Below are 15,016 nucleotides of genomic sequence, written 5' to 3'. Positions count from 1 at the left end.
ACCCGGTTCCTGAGGTGCGCTGCTCTGGTCTGTGCAGTGTGAGTACTGAGGCTCCGTACTACAGGTGTGATGTAGTGACGTCATTGTGCCTGCAGTGCACGGAGTCTCAGACTCGCAGGTGAAGGCTGAATGGTGGATCAGGAGCTTTCCACTCCCTGATTCACTAATGTATTCAGCGGTATCACCGTCATGGGAATGTGGATATCGCTGAAATTGTGATGATGGGAAGGAGAGGGTGACCAATACCACACCCCACTGAGTCCTGTCAATTTATGGGCATCATAGCAACCGAGTGGGCTACCTTTAAGGATGATACACTCCTGCCTATCCAACTATCGTATGGTAAATATCTCATAGATCCTGGGCTCATTAGTATTTGCACCGAGGATGAGGCTAAGTGAGTATTTATTAATTAACTGTCGGTGGTCGGAGGTAGTCAGTGAGGTGGATGGTACCATATTGTGCATGTAGGGAGCAGTACTGTGGAAACATTAAAAAGTGGGGGGATGGCAGTATTGTGGGGACATTATACTGTGTGTGAGGGGGATGCCAGTCCTGTGGAAACATTGTCCTGTGTCTGTGGGAAGCCACTATTGTGGGAACATTATACTGTGTGTGGTGGGATGAAGGTACTGTGAGAAGATTATACGGTGTGTGGTGGGATGATGGTACTGTGGGAACATTATACTGTGTGTGGGGATATGGAGGTACTGTAGGAACATTATACTGTGTGTGGGGGTATGGCGGTACTATGAGAACATTATACTGTGTGTGGGGGTATGGCGGTACTATGAGAAGATTATACTGTGTGTGGGGGTATGGCGGTACTATGAGAACATTATACTGTGTGTGGTGGGATGGAGGTACTGTAGGGACATTATACTGTGTGTGGGGGTATGGCGGTACTGTAGGAACATTATACTGTGTGTGGGGGTATGGCGGTACTATGAGAACATTATACTGTGTGTGGGGGTATGGCGGTACTATGAGAACATTATACTGTGTGTGAGGGTATGGCGGTACTATGAGAACATTATACTGTGTGTGGGGGTATGGCAGTACTGTAGGAACATTATACTGTGTGTGGGGGTATGGCAGTACTATGAGAACATTATACTGTGTGTGGGGGTATGGCGGTACTATGAGAACATTATACTGTGTGTGGGGGTATGGCGGTACTATGAGACCATTATACTGTGTGTGGTGGGATGGAGGTTCTGTAAGAACGTTATGCTGTGTGTGGGGGTATGGTGGTAGTGTTTGGAAAACTGTGACCACCAATCAAAAAATATTGTACAAAAAGCAGGGTGTGATTAATTAGTTAAAAATTGACTTTTAATATATTCATTTAAAATAGTATACCATAGAATAGTATTAAAAAAATACATATAGGACTCACAATATATCACATTCAAAACGGAATGCCAATTAAACCACAATACCACAAACCTCAAACTGTTGAGGATCTTATGACAAAAAAATTCCCTTGGTAATTGAAGAGAACTATATGATTTCACATCAAATATCTTTCAGCAAACCACAAAACAAATCATATACATTCTCCATATAAGATGCTGAGTAGAATGCAATAATACCTTTCAAATGGTCTCTGAATAGTGTGAAAAAAGAGGGACAGTCTCATCCTATTCTTTTCAAAGGTAAGATAATGGCCGTTTTATATCTGGTGCTATGCTGGGGAGATGGCACATTCTCATCCATACAAATGCCCCATCCTTGTATGTCACCAGTTCCCATAGAAACCCCAAATAGATAATATATACTTCCCTACGCGTTTCGTTTTCTTATACTCATCAGGGGAAGGTTCCTATATCCCTCCATTCATGTGGGAGATTTGTCCAAACACGGGGTGCTGCTGTGACGGTCTTACACGTCTCTTACCGGCTGCTGTTAAATAGCCTGCCCGCTCATTTCTGTGTCCCATACACAGGCGTCATTTACTGTGCGTCCACTGTGAGACGCACGCGTTATCTCTGGTGACGCGTGCCTGATGTTTCCATGACAGCACATAAATGAGCCGTAAATATCATTCACGGCCAAAGCGTCTCTGTCATTTCAGTGACTACTGTAGTCCTGCTAATAGAAGTGCTAAACAAGTGTCTGCGTCTTGAGGCGGTAGATCCACTTAGTCTCACGTTGTAGTATGTGAGAAGGAAGTATAGAGTTAGTGCCCATAGTAATCGAGTCCATAAGTCCATGATACTACAACGTGAGACTAAGTGGATCTACCGCCTCAAGACGCAGACACCAAGAGGCCTGAACGAGATCCTGACATATAGTTGTTTCCTATAGGGACCCCCTGGCAAGCCATATGCAAGGATGCATAGAAAGAAAGGATGGACTCGATTACTACGGGCACTAAAGGTACCGTCACACTCAGCGACGCTGCGGCGATACAGACAACGAGCCGACCTAAACTAGATCGCTGGAGGGTCACTGTTTAGGTCGCTGTAGAGACGTCAAACACAGCAACTCCAGAACGATGCAGGAGCGATCAAGTGACGTAACAGCGACTCACTTCTCGTTCTCGCTGGTTGTTAGCTCCATGTCAAACAGCCGGAGTGTACCGACTGGCTAGAAGGAGACGCTGCGACGCCCCCTATGCTCGTTGCTAGCGTCGTTGCTTTTGATGTCAAACATGACGATACACGCTGACCTGACGACGAAATAAAGTTCTGGACTTCTAGCTACGACCAGCGATTGCACAGCGGGATCCAGATCGCTGCTGCGTGTCAAACACAACGAGATCGCTATCCAGGACGCTGCAACGTCACGGATTGTTGTCGTTCTCTTTGCAAAGTTGCTGAGTGTGACGGTACCTTAACTCTATACTTCCTTCTCACTGCTTTTGTACATTAGGGATATTCAGGGCCAATAATAGGGATAGCCACCGAGGAATGGGGGCGCCTTCTCTTTCGTACTTTCTATCCTAGGGTGCCAACCTCCATTGTTAGGTAGGTCATCAGAATTAGGAGATGGATAGAGGAAGGCGTGGGTCCGTACATTTTACTATCCCACAAACTGTTTTTTTCTGGGCACTTAATAAGGGTATATTTAGGGAAATCGATTTTCACCTCCCCTAACATCTCTCCTTTATCCTCAAAAAATATATATATTTTTTAGTATTTCTTTAAAAAAAATTTAACTTTTTTTCTGTATATTTGTTCCAGGATTGTGAGTCTGACACATAGATGAATAATATATAACGTATGTATTTTTTCTCCCCTTTTGGATGGACCAAGCACATGCCGAGACGAAAGATTCTCCTTCCTATAAGGAGGTTTAGGTAGAATCTCATTTATATATATAAAATGTTCCCCAGCAATAGAAGAGTTGTGCACGCTAAAGCTAGCGATGCTATGACTAGAAGGGGTAAAATACATTTTCAATTTATAGAGACGTGTAAGACCGTCACAGCACCCCATTTTTGGACATATCTCCCACATGAATGGAGGGATATAGGAACCTTCCCCTGATGAGTATAAGAAAACGAAACGCGTAGGGAAGTATATATTATCTATTTGGGGTTTCTGTGGGAACTGGTGACATATAACGATGGGGTATTTGTATGGAAGAGAATTTGCCATCTCCCCAGACATAGCACCAGATATAAAACGGCCATTGTCTTACCTTTGAAAAGAATAGGGCGAGACTGTCCCTCTTTTTTCACACCAGAGACCATTTGAAAGGTATTATTGCATTCTACTCTGCATCTTATATGGAGAATGTATATGATTTGTTTTGTGGTTTGCTCAAAGATATTTGATGTGAAATCATATAGCTCTCTTCAATTACCAAGGGAATTTTTTTGTCATAAGATCCTCAACAGTTTGAGGTTTGTGGTATTGTGGTTTAATTGGCATTCCGTTTTGAATGTGATATATTGTGAGTCCTGTTATGATCCGGTGGCTTTGGAGCCACATGAGACTTTCTCAGGAGAAGTGGAATCTATACTGACCGCAGACCCTGAACTAACGCCGCAAACTAGAAGTAACCGTGGGGTGTGCCTAACAAAACCCTAGACACCTCGACACAGCCGGAGGACTAAATATCCCTATAGATAGAAATAGGAATACTATCTTGCCTCAGAGCAGAACCCCAAAAAATAGGCAGCCCCCCACAAATATTGACTGTGAATAGGAGAGGAAGGACACACGCAGGCGGAAAACAGAATTCAGCAAAAAGAGGCCACTCTAGCTAGACAGGGAAAGATAGGACAGAATACTAAGCGGTCAGTAGTAAAACTCTAAAAATATCCACAGCAGAAAATACAAAAAGTTCCACAATCTTAACTAAAGACATGGAATGTATATCTGCAAATCCTGAGAATCCAGCAAGACTGAGAAAATACTGATACAATCTAAGCTGGACAAAAAAACACTGAATAGCACTAAATTGTTAAGCACACAGCATGTGTGCTACAAAAACCAGACACTTATCTTTGCAGATTTGGCAGCAAGGCAGGAAGGAACCAGGCAAGGACAAAACCTCGAAAAACAATGGACAACTGGCAAGGACCAATGAATCCCGCAAGCCTAAATACCCCAGTCAGAACTGCAATTAGCAGAAACATCTGACCAGGACTGCAACTCAGGGGCAACTGCATTACCACCTACAACCACCGGAGGGAGCCCAAGAGCAGAATTCACAACAGAGTCCTATATGTATTTTTTTAATACTATTCTATGGTATACAATTTTAAATTAATATATTAAAAGTTAATTTTTAACTAAATAATCACACCCTGCTTTTTGTACAGTATGGCGGTACTGTGAAAATACATTTTTTACGAGAGATGCCAGTACTGTGGAAACATTATACTGTGTGAGCGCCATCATATATATTACATAAGGGGTGTAATAAGGAGAGTCATAAAAAAGACTCCTCCGGGCTGTGCTGCATTTGTACAGACTGCTATCTGCCGTCCAGACGGGACCATGTGACACCAATGGGGAGAGGGAGGGTTTCCGGAGGGAAGAGTCTAGAGGGTGCACCTGGTCAGGAGACCTTGATGGCGCAGTTACTGATATTATAAAGGCCGGAGTCCCAAAGGCAGAACAGATTTGGCGCCAACAAAGGAAAGGGGTGCGGGGAAGAGTCTGAGGTACCAGCTCCTGGTAAAGTGCCCGAGGCAGCTGGGTGTGGGGCAGAACCTGCTTACAGGGCATAATGGGGGCATTACACTGTGTGGGGCCAAGAAAGGGGCCCTGTACTAGGAGAACACTCCGCTCCTCACTTCCTGTCCTCCATAGTTGGCTCGTATGTATCTATTACAGGAAACAGAACAACAACGTTATGGTTCTTATAAAGGGGCAACAACAACCCCAAAAGAGTCTCCTCCGTGCAGAAGGGGTTAATGTCCCCGGCTGCGCTCAGTACTGGGGAATCTCCACATACCTCCACCTGCAGAGCCGCACTCCACAGATATGGCTGCTCTGTGCGCACAGGACCTGTGATGAGGTCACAGGGGGAGGAGTCAGGGGTCACGTGATCCGCAGTGAAGACGCTACATGGTAGTGATGGGCAGTCCGGCTCTTTTTGGTGATCCGGCTCTTTCGGCTCGTGAACCGGCTCTTTTTTTAAATAAAACTAGATTTTACACTGTCATCGTTCCCAGTCTTTGCCTGTAAAGTGACAGCCTCATGGTACACCTGTGTAAGTATCTAGTGAAGCAGTAAAGACTGTTTTTTAGCATTGCTGTTTCTGCAGATTGTTGGCTCTTGTGAACAGAGCTCGCGCTACTCGGTTGTAGTCCTAAGGCTGGGTTCACACTGCGTTAGCAGCAGCCCGCTCAGCACATAAGCTAACGGGCTGCTGTTAATGCAAGTGCCGACGTTTACATTGCGCTAGCGCAGATGGTGCATCTTCTAGCTCTATCTGCACTAGCAGTGACGGACCCGGAAACGCTGCAGCCCGCGTCTCAGGGTCCGTCACTCAATGACGGCACATCCCTAGCGCTCGCCCATTGTGGGTGTGCGCTACTGATGCGTCCGACATTGCAGTCAATGGCGGCCGTAACGGACTGCGTTACACTGCGTTTATGCCGCTGTGTAACGTAGTCCGTCTAACGCAATGTGAACCCAGCCTAACCTGTATCACTTTGTAATATGTGCCGTTTTTTGTACATGTCCTTTCTGAATTAGTAAGTGCTGTGCTATATGTTGGTGCTGTATAAGATTGTAATTCATAAAAATAAAGGCATGCTGCAAGCACTGTGCTAAGGCTACTTTCCCACTAGCGTCGGTACGGGGCCGTCGCCATGCGTCAGCCCGATGTACCGACGCACGTTGTGAAAGAAAGGAACAACGGAGGCAGCGCATGCAGTTTTTCAACGCATCCGCTGCCCCATTGTAAGGTCCGAGGAGGAGGGGGTGCGGTCGAAAATGGCGGACGTGACGCACAAAAAAAGTTACATGGAACTTTTTTTGTGCCGACGGTCCACCAAAACACAACGCATCCGTCGCACGACAGATGCGACGTGTGGCCATACATCGCAATGTGTCGCTAAATGAAAGTCTATGGAGAAAAAAAGCATCATGCAGATAATTTTGCAGGATGCGTTTTTTTCTCCAAAACAATGCATTGCGACGTACACCAAACAACGCTAGTGTGAAAGTAGCCTTACACGCACACTGTATACGCACACTGTACACACACTACACACACATACACTGTATACATACACAATGTATACACTGTACACACACAAACACACACACACTGTGCAAAGCATACGGAATAGTAAACAGTTTATTTCAACACAACGTGGAACAGAAATGTATAAATGCTACTATACCATGGTATCAACTTCTCCTGCTAGTGGTGCACAGCACTACAAATCCCAGCTAGTCAAACAGAATATGGCACTGCAACCCTAGTTACATACCAACTTTATTAACAGTTAAGTTACAGTAAATATGATTGAGGTAGCATTACAGATAGAACAAGTTTAAAGAGATTGTCCATGACTAACATTGATGGCCTGGCCTTAGGGTACCGTTACACTAAACGATTTACCAACGATCACGACCAGCGATACGACCTGGCCGTGATCGTTGGTAAGTCGTTGTGTGGTCGCTGGGGAGCTGTCACACAGACCGCTCTCCAGCGACCAACGATGCCGAAGTCCCCGGGTAACCAGGGTAAACATCGGGTTACTAAGCGCAGGGCCGCGCTTAGTAACCCGATATTTACCCTGGTTACCATTGTAAATGTAAAAAAAACAAACAGTACATACTCAGATTCTGATGTCTGTCACGTCCCCCGCCGGCGGCTTCCCGCACTGACTGTGTCAGTGCCGGCCGTAAAGCACAGCACAGCGGTGACGTCACCGCTGTGCTCTGCTTTTACTTTACGGCCGGCGCTCACAGTCAGTGCGGGAAGCAGACGCCGGGGGACGTGACAGATATCAGAAGGTGAGTATGTAGTGTTTGGGTTTTTTTTACATTTACAATGGTAACCAGGGTAAACATCGGGTTACTAAGCGTGGCCCTGCGCTTAGTAACCCGATGTTTACCCTGGTTACAAGCGAACACATCGCTGGATCGGTGTCACACACGCCGATCCAGCGATGACAGCGGGAGATCCAGCGACGAAAGAAAGTTCCAAACGATCTGCTACGACGTACGATTCTCAGCGGGGTCCCTGATTGCTGCTGCGTGTCAGACACAGCGAGATCGTATGGATATCGCTGGAACGTCACGGATCGTACCGTCGTAGCGATCAAAGTGCCACTGTGTGACGGTACCCTTACTGTAGGTGATCAATGTGGCGAGATGCTGCAGAGAAGTGAGTGCAGCCCCAGCCTCCTGTGATGCCACGTGTGAGACCACCTCAAAATGAAACCGTGCACTCTGAACTACGCAAAACAAATCCCCCAAACTATACGGTGGAATTGCTTCCCCACCTTCATTTTACCTCACTGTGAACTTTTTTTTTCCTGGTTTTTCAGGACATTATATGGTAAAATGGGCTCATTCAGAACTAAAACTTGTCCTGCAAAAAAAGAAACACAAAACCCCAAGTGCTTACAAAGGCTCCTGAAAGGTGTGGCAGAAAAAGAACAATAGCTGCAACATGAAGGGGTTAATCACCATGATTTGCAGATATTTGGGGTGCATTAAAAAGGTTGCAAGACAAGAAGAGCTGCAGAGTGTCAGATAATTGGAGATGGCACAGAACTGCAGCCGTTATTAGAGGGAGCTGATAATAACAGCATGGCCACCTCTCCAGCACAAGCCTGGCCTGACGGGAGGCTACAGGCTGCACAGCTGGGGTACTTGTGTGAGGTGAATGCCCGGGTGCTGAGGGGAACAATACAGCGACACTTCAACCGCACCGGCTGTGCCTTCCTGGGGACTGATTTTGGGATCACATCACTGGACTCACCGGCATTTCTTTACACTCCACAGACTCACATCTCCCTCTCTGCTGTCTGCTCCTCCCACATGAGTCACAGTCACACTCACTGAGCTGCTGAATCTGATAGGCTGCAGGCGCCAGACAAGGAAGGAAAAAAAAAAAAAGATTCGGTTCACTCACGCTGCAGAGCCGGCTCCCATCGTTCACAGCAGGGAGCCGGCTCTTTGTGTCGGCTCGTTCACGAACGACACATCACTACTACATGGAGACTTCTCCTCAGTCAGTGACATTCCCGCCATTATTCGCCCTCCCTCACTACTGGCACAATCACCTCTCACCGCCTTTTCTACACAATGTTCTGTGTGGAATGTAACGTGTGATTTCTCTGGAGACAAATAGACCCCACACATGAGGGGATTATCACCGGTTACCGGACGTCTAGTATATGGCGGCATATGATTGTGCTATCGCCTCCACACCAGGAGCTAAAATGCCGAAATCTCGCTTATTTACCCCCTTCCAGTGTCCGGCTAAGGGTCACATACGGCCATGCCCCTCTCCAGTCGCTGTGGGGTTTGGTAATAGGATGGAGGGCGGCGTCCATGCTTGGACTTCAGAGAGAGAGTAATAAAATCACAGCTCACCTTCCCTGTCCTTTACCCCCTACACCTGACCTGTTTAGCCGATTACCGGGAGATAAATGGTTTTACAGACTTAACGTGAGAGGGGCATATAACCTTATACATATTCGCCATGGTGACGGATGGAAGACCGCACACAATACATGATTTGGGTTTGTAACCCTGTGCTGAGTATTATTTGGATACAATTGAGTATGGCTGGCTTCCTTACCATTGGGATAGATACCAATCATTGACTCACTGAGGTTAAGGACATCTTCTCTGATCGGGATTTTCAACAAAAGAAGTACACTCCCTCCTTCAATTCTGCCATTAGGGAACTCACAAGGGTATATAAAAATCAGATTATTTCCTGGTGGGAGGTTCAGGACTTGGAAAGTTATAACAAGGCTAGAATAGTATGTAGAAAAGCCGTGGAGACAGCATCACGTGTTTCTCAACGCAAGCAATAAATAGCCAGGTCTTTCACCGGGAAGGAACAACCATGGAAAGGGCAGCATCGAAAAAGGAAAACCACCTATGCCAAAAATGGTATCCATCTGCAGCGCCCCCACACTGCCGCAGGGCCGAGGGGTACCCGGTACCGGGCCTCTGAGTCTCTGCTCTGGGGTTGTCACGGTGGCTAGGCCCCGGTCCGTGACCCTGCCGTGGGGCGCACAGCAAATAATTGATATGAATGGTGCTGATGGTGATATGGTGCCGTAGTGGTGCGGTGCAGTAAATAACTAGGACACCAGGTTGCAGTTTCTTTACCTCTTTACTGAAGATCTCTGGGTCCTTAGTCCGGAATACGGTTCACCAGGCTGCGCAAGTCCGGCCGGTCCAATGGCACCTCCAGAGTTCTCTTCACAAGTGGAAATCTGTGCCTTCCCTCTAGCGCTAGGTGTTGTGGTCCTTCCCTGCTGTGCTTACAGAAAGTCCCCACAACTGTTGTGTCTGTTTCTTAAGTTCCCTCACAACTCGATTAGATGATGTTCTGCTAATCCTCCGTCCCTCCCTGATGTTCTGGTTGGGACGGCACCCGTTTGACGGGTAGGCTCGGAGCTCTTCCGGGACCCTAGAGTCGCCCCTCTCCACAAGTTGCCCCCCAAGACTGCATAGGTGATTTAAGTGAGACAGCCCGCCTTAGACTGACTGCCCTGCCGCTGTTTAGAGTACTGCTTGAAGCTGAATGTTAAGATACTCTCTCGGCGTTCCGGCCACCGGTTGTGCGCCTCAGTAGGATGTTGCCTCGGTCTTACAGCACGACTCCTACTGGTGTTCTCCTTATTGCGTTGATCTCGTTTCTCACTCAGCACAATCTATCTCGCTTCTGATCCTTCCTTGGGCACCGCCGCTATCCTGAGCAGGCACGGTCCCGTTACGTTCGCTCAAATTGCCAAGCCTCTGTCAGGATCCCACCCCTGACAGAGACCCTACTGTATCTTCCCCTACAACACCCTCTGCCACAAGGTGTTGCCTGGTTCCAACCCAGTCAGCTTTCTGATCTAACTTCCTGCCTGACCCCCAGTTTACCCACTATGGTGGGGAGTGGCCTAGTGAATAGAACCCTTAGCTCCCCCCGGAGGCCCGACTATGAAATGTATTGGTGTCTGTGATACCTGATCAGATGAACTCCTTCAGTGCCATCAGACGTGCCATAGCTCCCCTTAGCGGCGGAGCCACAGTACTGCAACGACCAGGACTCTGGGGCGCTGCACTCCCCCCTGGTTAAACACAGTACTCCGGGACTGGGAAGAAAACAACAATACAAGTTAGCAAAAAGACATACAGTTTTGTTGAGTGCAATAACAATAAGTAAGCTTGAACAGAGCTTCCCTTTATGGGAGGTGAGGACGCTTGAACGTTACAAACATGGTTAACATTATAAATTACAGGCTACCAATAACTCCTGTTACCCAACCGGGTATTCTACTTAGTGCAAACGTTTGCATAATAAGTTAACATTGTCCTTAAGGATGTACACTCTAAATCCGCTAAAGACCTTCTTATAATCACATTATAAGGCAATTTAACTTTTACATTCTCCTTCTTTAAATCTGCAGGGCCGCCTGTCCTAACGGCACCAGACCTACTGCCTCTCCTTTCTTACAGGACCGCTCCTTTCAGCCCGAGCCTTCTGTCTTTTCAACTACTATACACAGTATAGAACATAACATTACTTTCAGTTTAAGAGCACCGAGTCATCTCTACATGACTCCTATGAGGACTCAGGGTTTACCTTCTGTCCTCGTTGTCTATCAACATTATCAAACATTTTCTATAGAACATTAAACCTTCTTATTATCTTTCTCAATAACATGCACGCTGGACACTTCGTCTACCCCTACGGGCCCACTGCGTCCTTCTTCTAGCTTTCTCTTTCTTTCAGGGAACATCATCAGCATTTCTTTACAATTAACTAGTTGGATACATTTAACTTTCTCACGCAAACATTATCATCGCTTCCTCTTTATCAAAACATTATTGCTATCTCTTAGTCTTAAAGCAATATTACTCTCTTAAGTGCAACACATAAACATAAGAGGGGACCAAGTCTCTATGAGGTAGCATATCTTCTCAAGCTACCATTCCGTACTCAGCAAAGGTTCCAGTGTGGTATCTTCACAAAGAGTCCTTTTTGAAGTAAAACCAGTAGGGAGCGCCTTTAATAAGGTGCAAACTATTTACAAAAACTTTGTATCATGCACTGTTCATGATTGCGGCAGTTCTAGAAACTTGTGCAAAGCTTTGGAAAAACAACCAAAAACAATAGGGATCCCGGGTCAACAAAGGGATCCCCTTTAAAAAGTTAACCCTGAACGGGCTTAGCAGCAAAACAGGAAACAGTAACTATATACATACTTTAAAGCATTTCTGCTTACTCATCTTTCAGCACAGAAGGTGGTTTCCTTCCGGGCCTCACCAGACCAACGGGTCGCGCTGCCGGTTCAAGAAGCGGGTCCCGCCCCAGCAACGACAGGATTCCTCGCCGTGATGTTCTTCTCACGGATGAACCAGCACGCCCCCAAGGTACATGGTGGGTCCGGGTTCCCCGCTGCTCCGCAGGGACAGATTCTGTGGCTTTTGCAGCAGGGGGTTCATCCTCCGATGCCCCAGCAGCGGCTTGGAGCGCGACGCACCGCTGGATGCCCCGAGCTACCCAGCCGGCCTCATCGGTTTCCCTCCTCCACCTGGTGTAGGTCACAGCGTCACCTGGCTCCAGGTCGCGGGTGAACCCTCTTCCGCAGGGCTCTACTTCCTCCCGGTCCACACGGATTTGCAAGGGCTCCCCGATCTCCTGTATAACTCCCCTTCCATGTCGGGAGTTGAAGGAGACCACTACACCCCAGTGGGACGATAGGACCTCTGCGACGCTGGTCAGATCAACCTGGATTGCCGGTTGTGGTCGGTCTCGCCATGCAGCCATCAAGCGCCGCAGGTGTTCGGCCTCTGGCATGATCTTCAGGCCCTGCGTCCGCAGCGCAGCTTCAGCCGCGGCCGGGTTGGGAGGAGCGGGGGACACCGCCGACAGGTGAACTTCCGTGGGTTGGCCCAGCCGCGCAAGCACACGAACATCCGCCTCCAGGCGGTGCGCTATCTGCCGGGCTTCGGCTGCGGCCACACACTCCTCGGACGGCGGCCAGTTGGGTCGACCCAGCAGTGGTTCTGCAAGGCCCCTCAACAATGGCGTCTCCGAGGCTGTGTCCGGTGATGCGGCTCTAAACCGAGGCAGGTCATCCCCATGCGGTGCTCCCGGCGTCGCCATCTTTTCCTCTTTTCCCGCGTCTCCTTCCCGCGGTCTCTTTCGTGGGCGGCCCCGTCTCCATGGTCTCCACCCTCCAAACAGGATCAGGAGGCGGACCTCGGCTGTTGACGGACACGTCCTCAGGACACAGAAATATTTAGACTGGGCGGCCATTGTCCTTCGCGCTCTTCAGCTTGTCTACGCCTACTCCACGCCCCTCTTCTTCTCTTGCGCTCTCCTCAGCGCTGTAATGGCGGCGGATTTTGGCGGTAAATGGCGCAGCACAGTCTTTGCAATGAAGTACAGTCCAAGCACAATAAATCACAGTTCCAAGGCACACATGACCTGATTCTTCAGGCTTAAGTAAATCCTGTTCGTGACGCCAAGTTTGCAGCGCCCCCACACTGCCGCAGGGCCGAGGGGTACCCGGTACCGGGCCTCTGAGTCTCTGCTCTGGGGTTGTCACGGTGGCTAGGCCCCGGTCCGTGACTCTGCCATGGGGCGCGCAGCAAATAATTGATATGAATGGTGCTGATGGTGATATGGTGCCGTAGTGGTGCGGTGCAGTAAATAACGAGGACACCAGGTTGCAGTCTCTTTACCTCTTTACTGAAGATCTCTGGGTCCTCAGTCCGGAATACGGTTCACCAGGCTGCGCAAGTCCGGCCGGTCCAATGGCACCTCCAGAGTTCTCTTCACAAGTGGAAATCTGTGCCTTCCCTCTAGCGCTAGGTGTTGTGGTCCTTCCCTGCTGTGCTTACAGAAAGTCCCCACAACTGTTGTGTCTGTTTCTTAAGTTCCCTCACAACTCGATTAGATGATGTTCTGCTAATCCTCCGTCCCTCCCTGATGTTCTGGTTGGGACGGCACCCGTCGCCCCTCTCCACAAGTTGCCCCCCAAGACTGCATAGGTGATTTAAGTGAGACAGCCCACCTTAGACTGACTGCCCTGCCGCTGTTTAGAGTACTGCTTGAAGCTGAATGTTAAGATACTCTCTCGGCGTTCCGGCCACCGGTTGTGCGCCTCAGTAGGATGTTGCCTCGGTCTTACAGCACGACTCCTACTGGTGTTCTCCTTATTGCGTTGATCTCGTTTCTCACTCAGCACAATCTATCTCGCTTCTGATCCTTCCTTGGGCACCACCGCTATCCTGAGCAGACACGGTCCCGTTACGTTCGCTCAAATTGCCAAGCCTCTGTCAGGATCCCACCCCTGACAGGGACCCTACTGTATCTTCCCCTACAACACCCTCTGCCACAAGGTGTTGCCTGGTTCCAACCCAGTCAGCTTTCTGATCTAACTTCCTGCCTGACCCCCAGTTTACCCACTATGGTGGGGAGTGGCCAAGTGAATAGAACCCTTAGCTCCCCCCGGAGGCCCGACTATGAAATGTATTGGTGTCTGTGATACCTGATCAGATGAACTCCTTCAGTGCCATCAGACGTGCCATAGCTCCCCTTAGCGGCGGAGCCACAGTACTGCAACGACCAGGACTCTGGGGTGCTGCACATCCACAGACAGCTGTTTCGGGGTATTTGCCCCTCATCAGTCTGGAGTAGGAAACTGGCTATTAGGAGCAGTGCCTAGTAAAAGGACTATAAACATAAGGACGAATGACCTGGAATAGTGCCACGCCACTTGAGGATTTCTTTGGCACCTGGATTAAGATATAAAAGTCCTGACCTTCTCATTAAATGGGAGAGAGAGGTCACTAATAGTTCTTTGAAGATTATGCAGATCCTGTTAGATGAAGAGCGTATAACCCTCAACAAATCAAATGAGGTCTTGAGGGAACAAATTTAGGTAACTAAAAAGTTTTCATCTGAATCAGAATTTGCTGCTAAAGAGCTAAATTGACAGAACAACATTGAACGTTTTCAATTTCACTTAAAAGACAGGAAACACAAACAGTTTATCCATGATCTGCAGGACTTCAAGGAAAATAAGGTCTATCTCTATCCCAGCAGAGATTCTAGAGGTGGATTATACATCCACAGATACTGAGGTTTCAGATATAGAGGGTCATCAAAAGATGTAAAGAGGGAGACCGAGGGGAAGCGGCTGTAGTCGCAGGAGAGGTACTGATTGCAGACATAATCCCCCGACTCCTGTATTTGATCAAATTCACCCCTTACGAAACAGACCGAATCAAGTGGAAAACCCCAGGTCTTAAATCTATCATCAAGAACCTAAACTGCTGATGAGATGTGTGTTTTAAGTAAAGGTTTGTCATTTGTGCCTTTGAGCGATTTCAACACATTTGAAACT

At 48.0% G+C, this 15,016-nt stretch overlaps 1 protein-coding gene across 1 annotated transcript in view; it reads right to left on the bottom strand.

The window, feature by feature from the left end:
• Window positions 1-1,908, bottom strand: part of LOC143766824 (uncharacterized) — a 31,138-nt gene extending 29,230 nt beyond the window's left edge. Inside the window, exon 1 of the mRNA XM_077254798.1 lies at window positions 1,790-1,908. The gene's annotated coding sequence lies outside the window, so the exon portion shown is untranslated. The remainder of the gene's footprint in view (window positions 1-1,789) is intronic.
• Between the last annotated feature and the right edge of the window lie 13,108 nt (window positions 1,909-15,016).

This window comes from Ranitomeya variabilis, chromosome 4 (assembly GCF_051348905.1).
Source record: "Ranitomeya variabilis isolate aRanVar5 chromosome 4, aRanVar5.hap1, whole genome shotgun sequence".
Classification (NCBI taxonomy): Eukaryota; Metazoa; Chordata; class Amphibia; order Anura; family Dendrobatidae; genus Ranitomeya; species Ranitomeya variabilis.
Note: the sequence above shows the minus strand (reverse complement) of the source record. Positions and strands in the feature narration are given on the sequence as shown.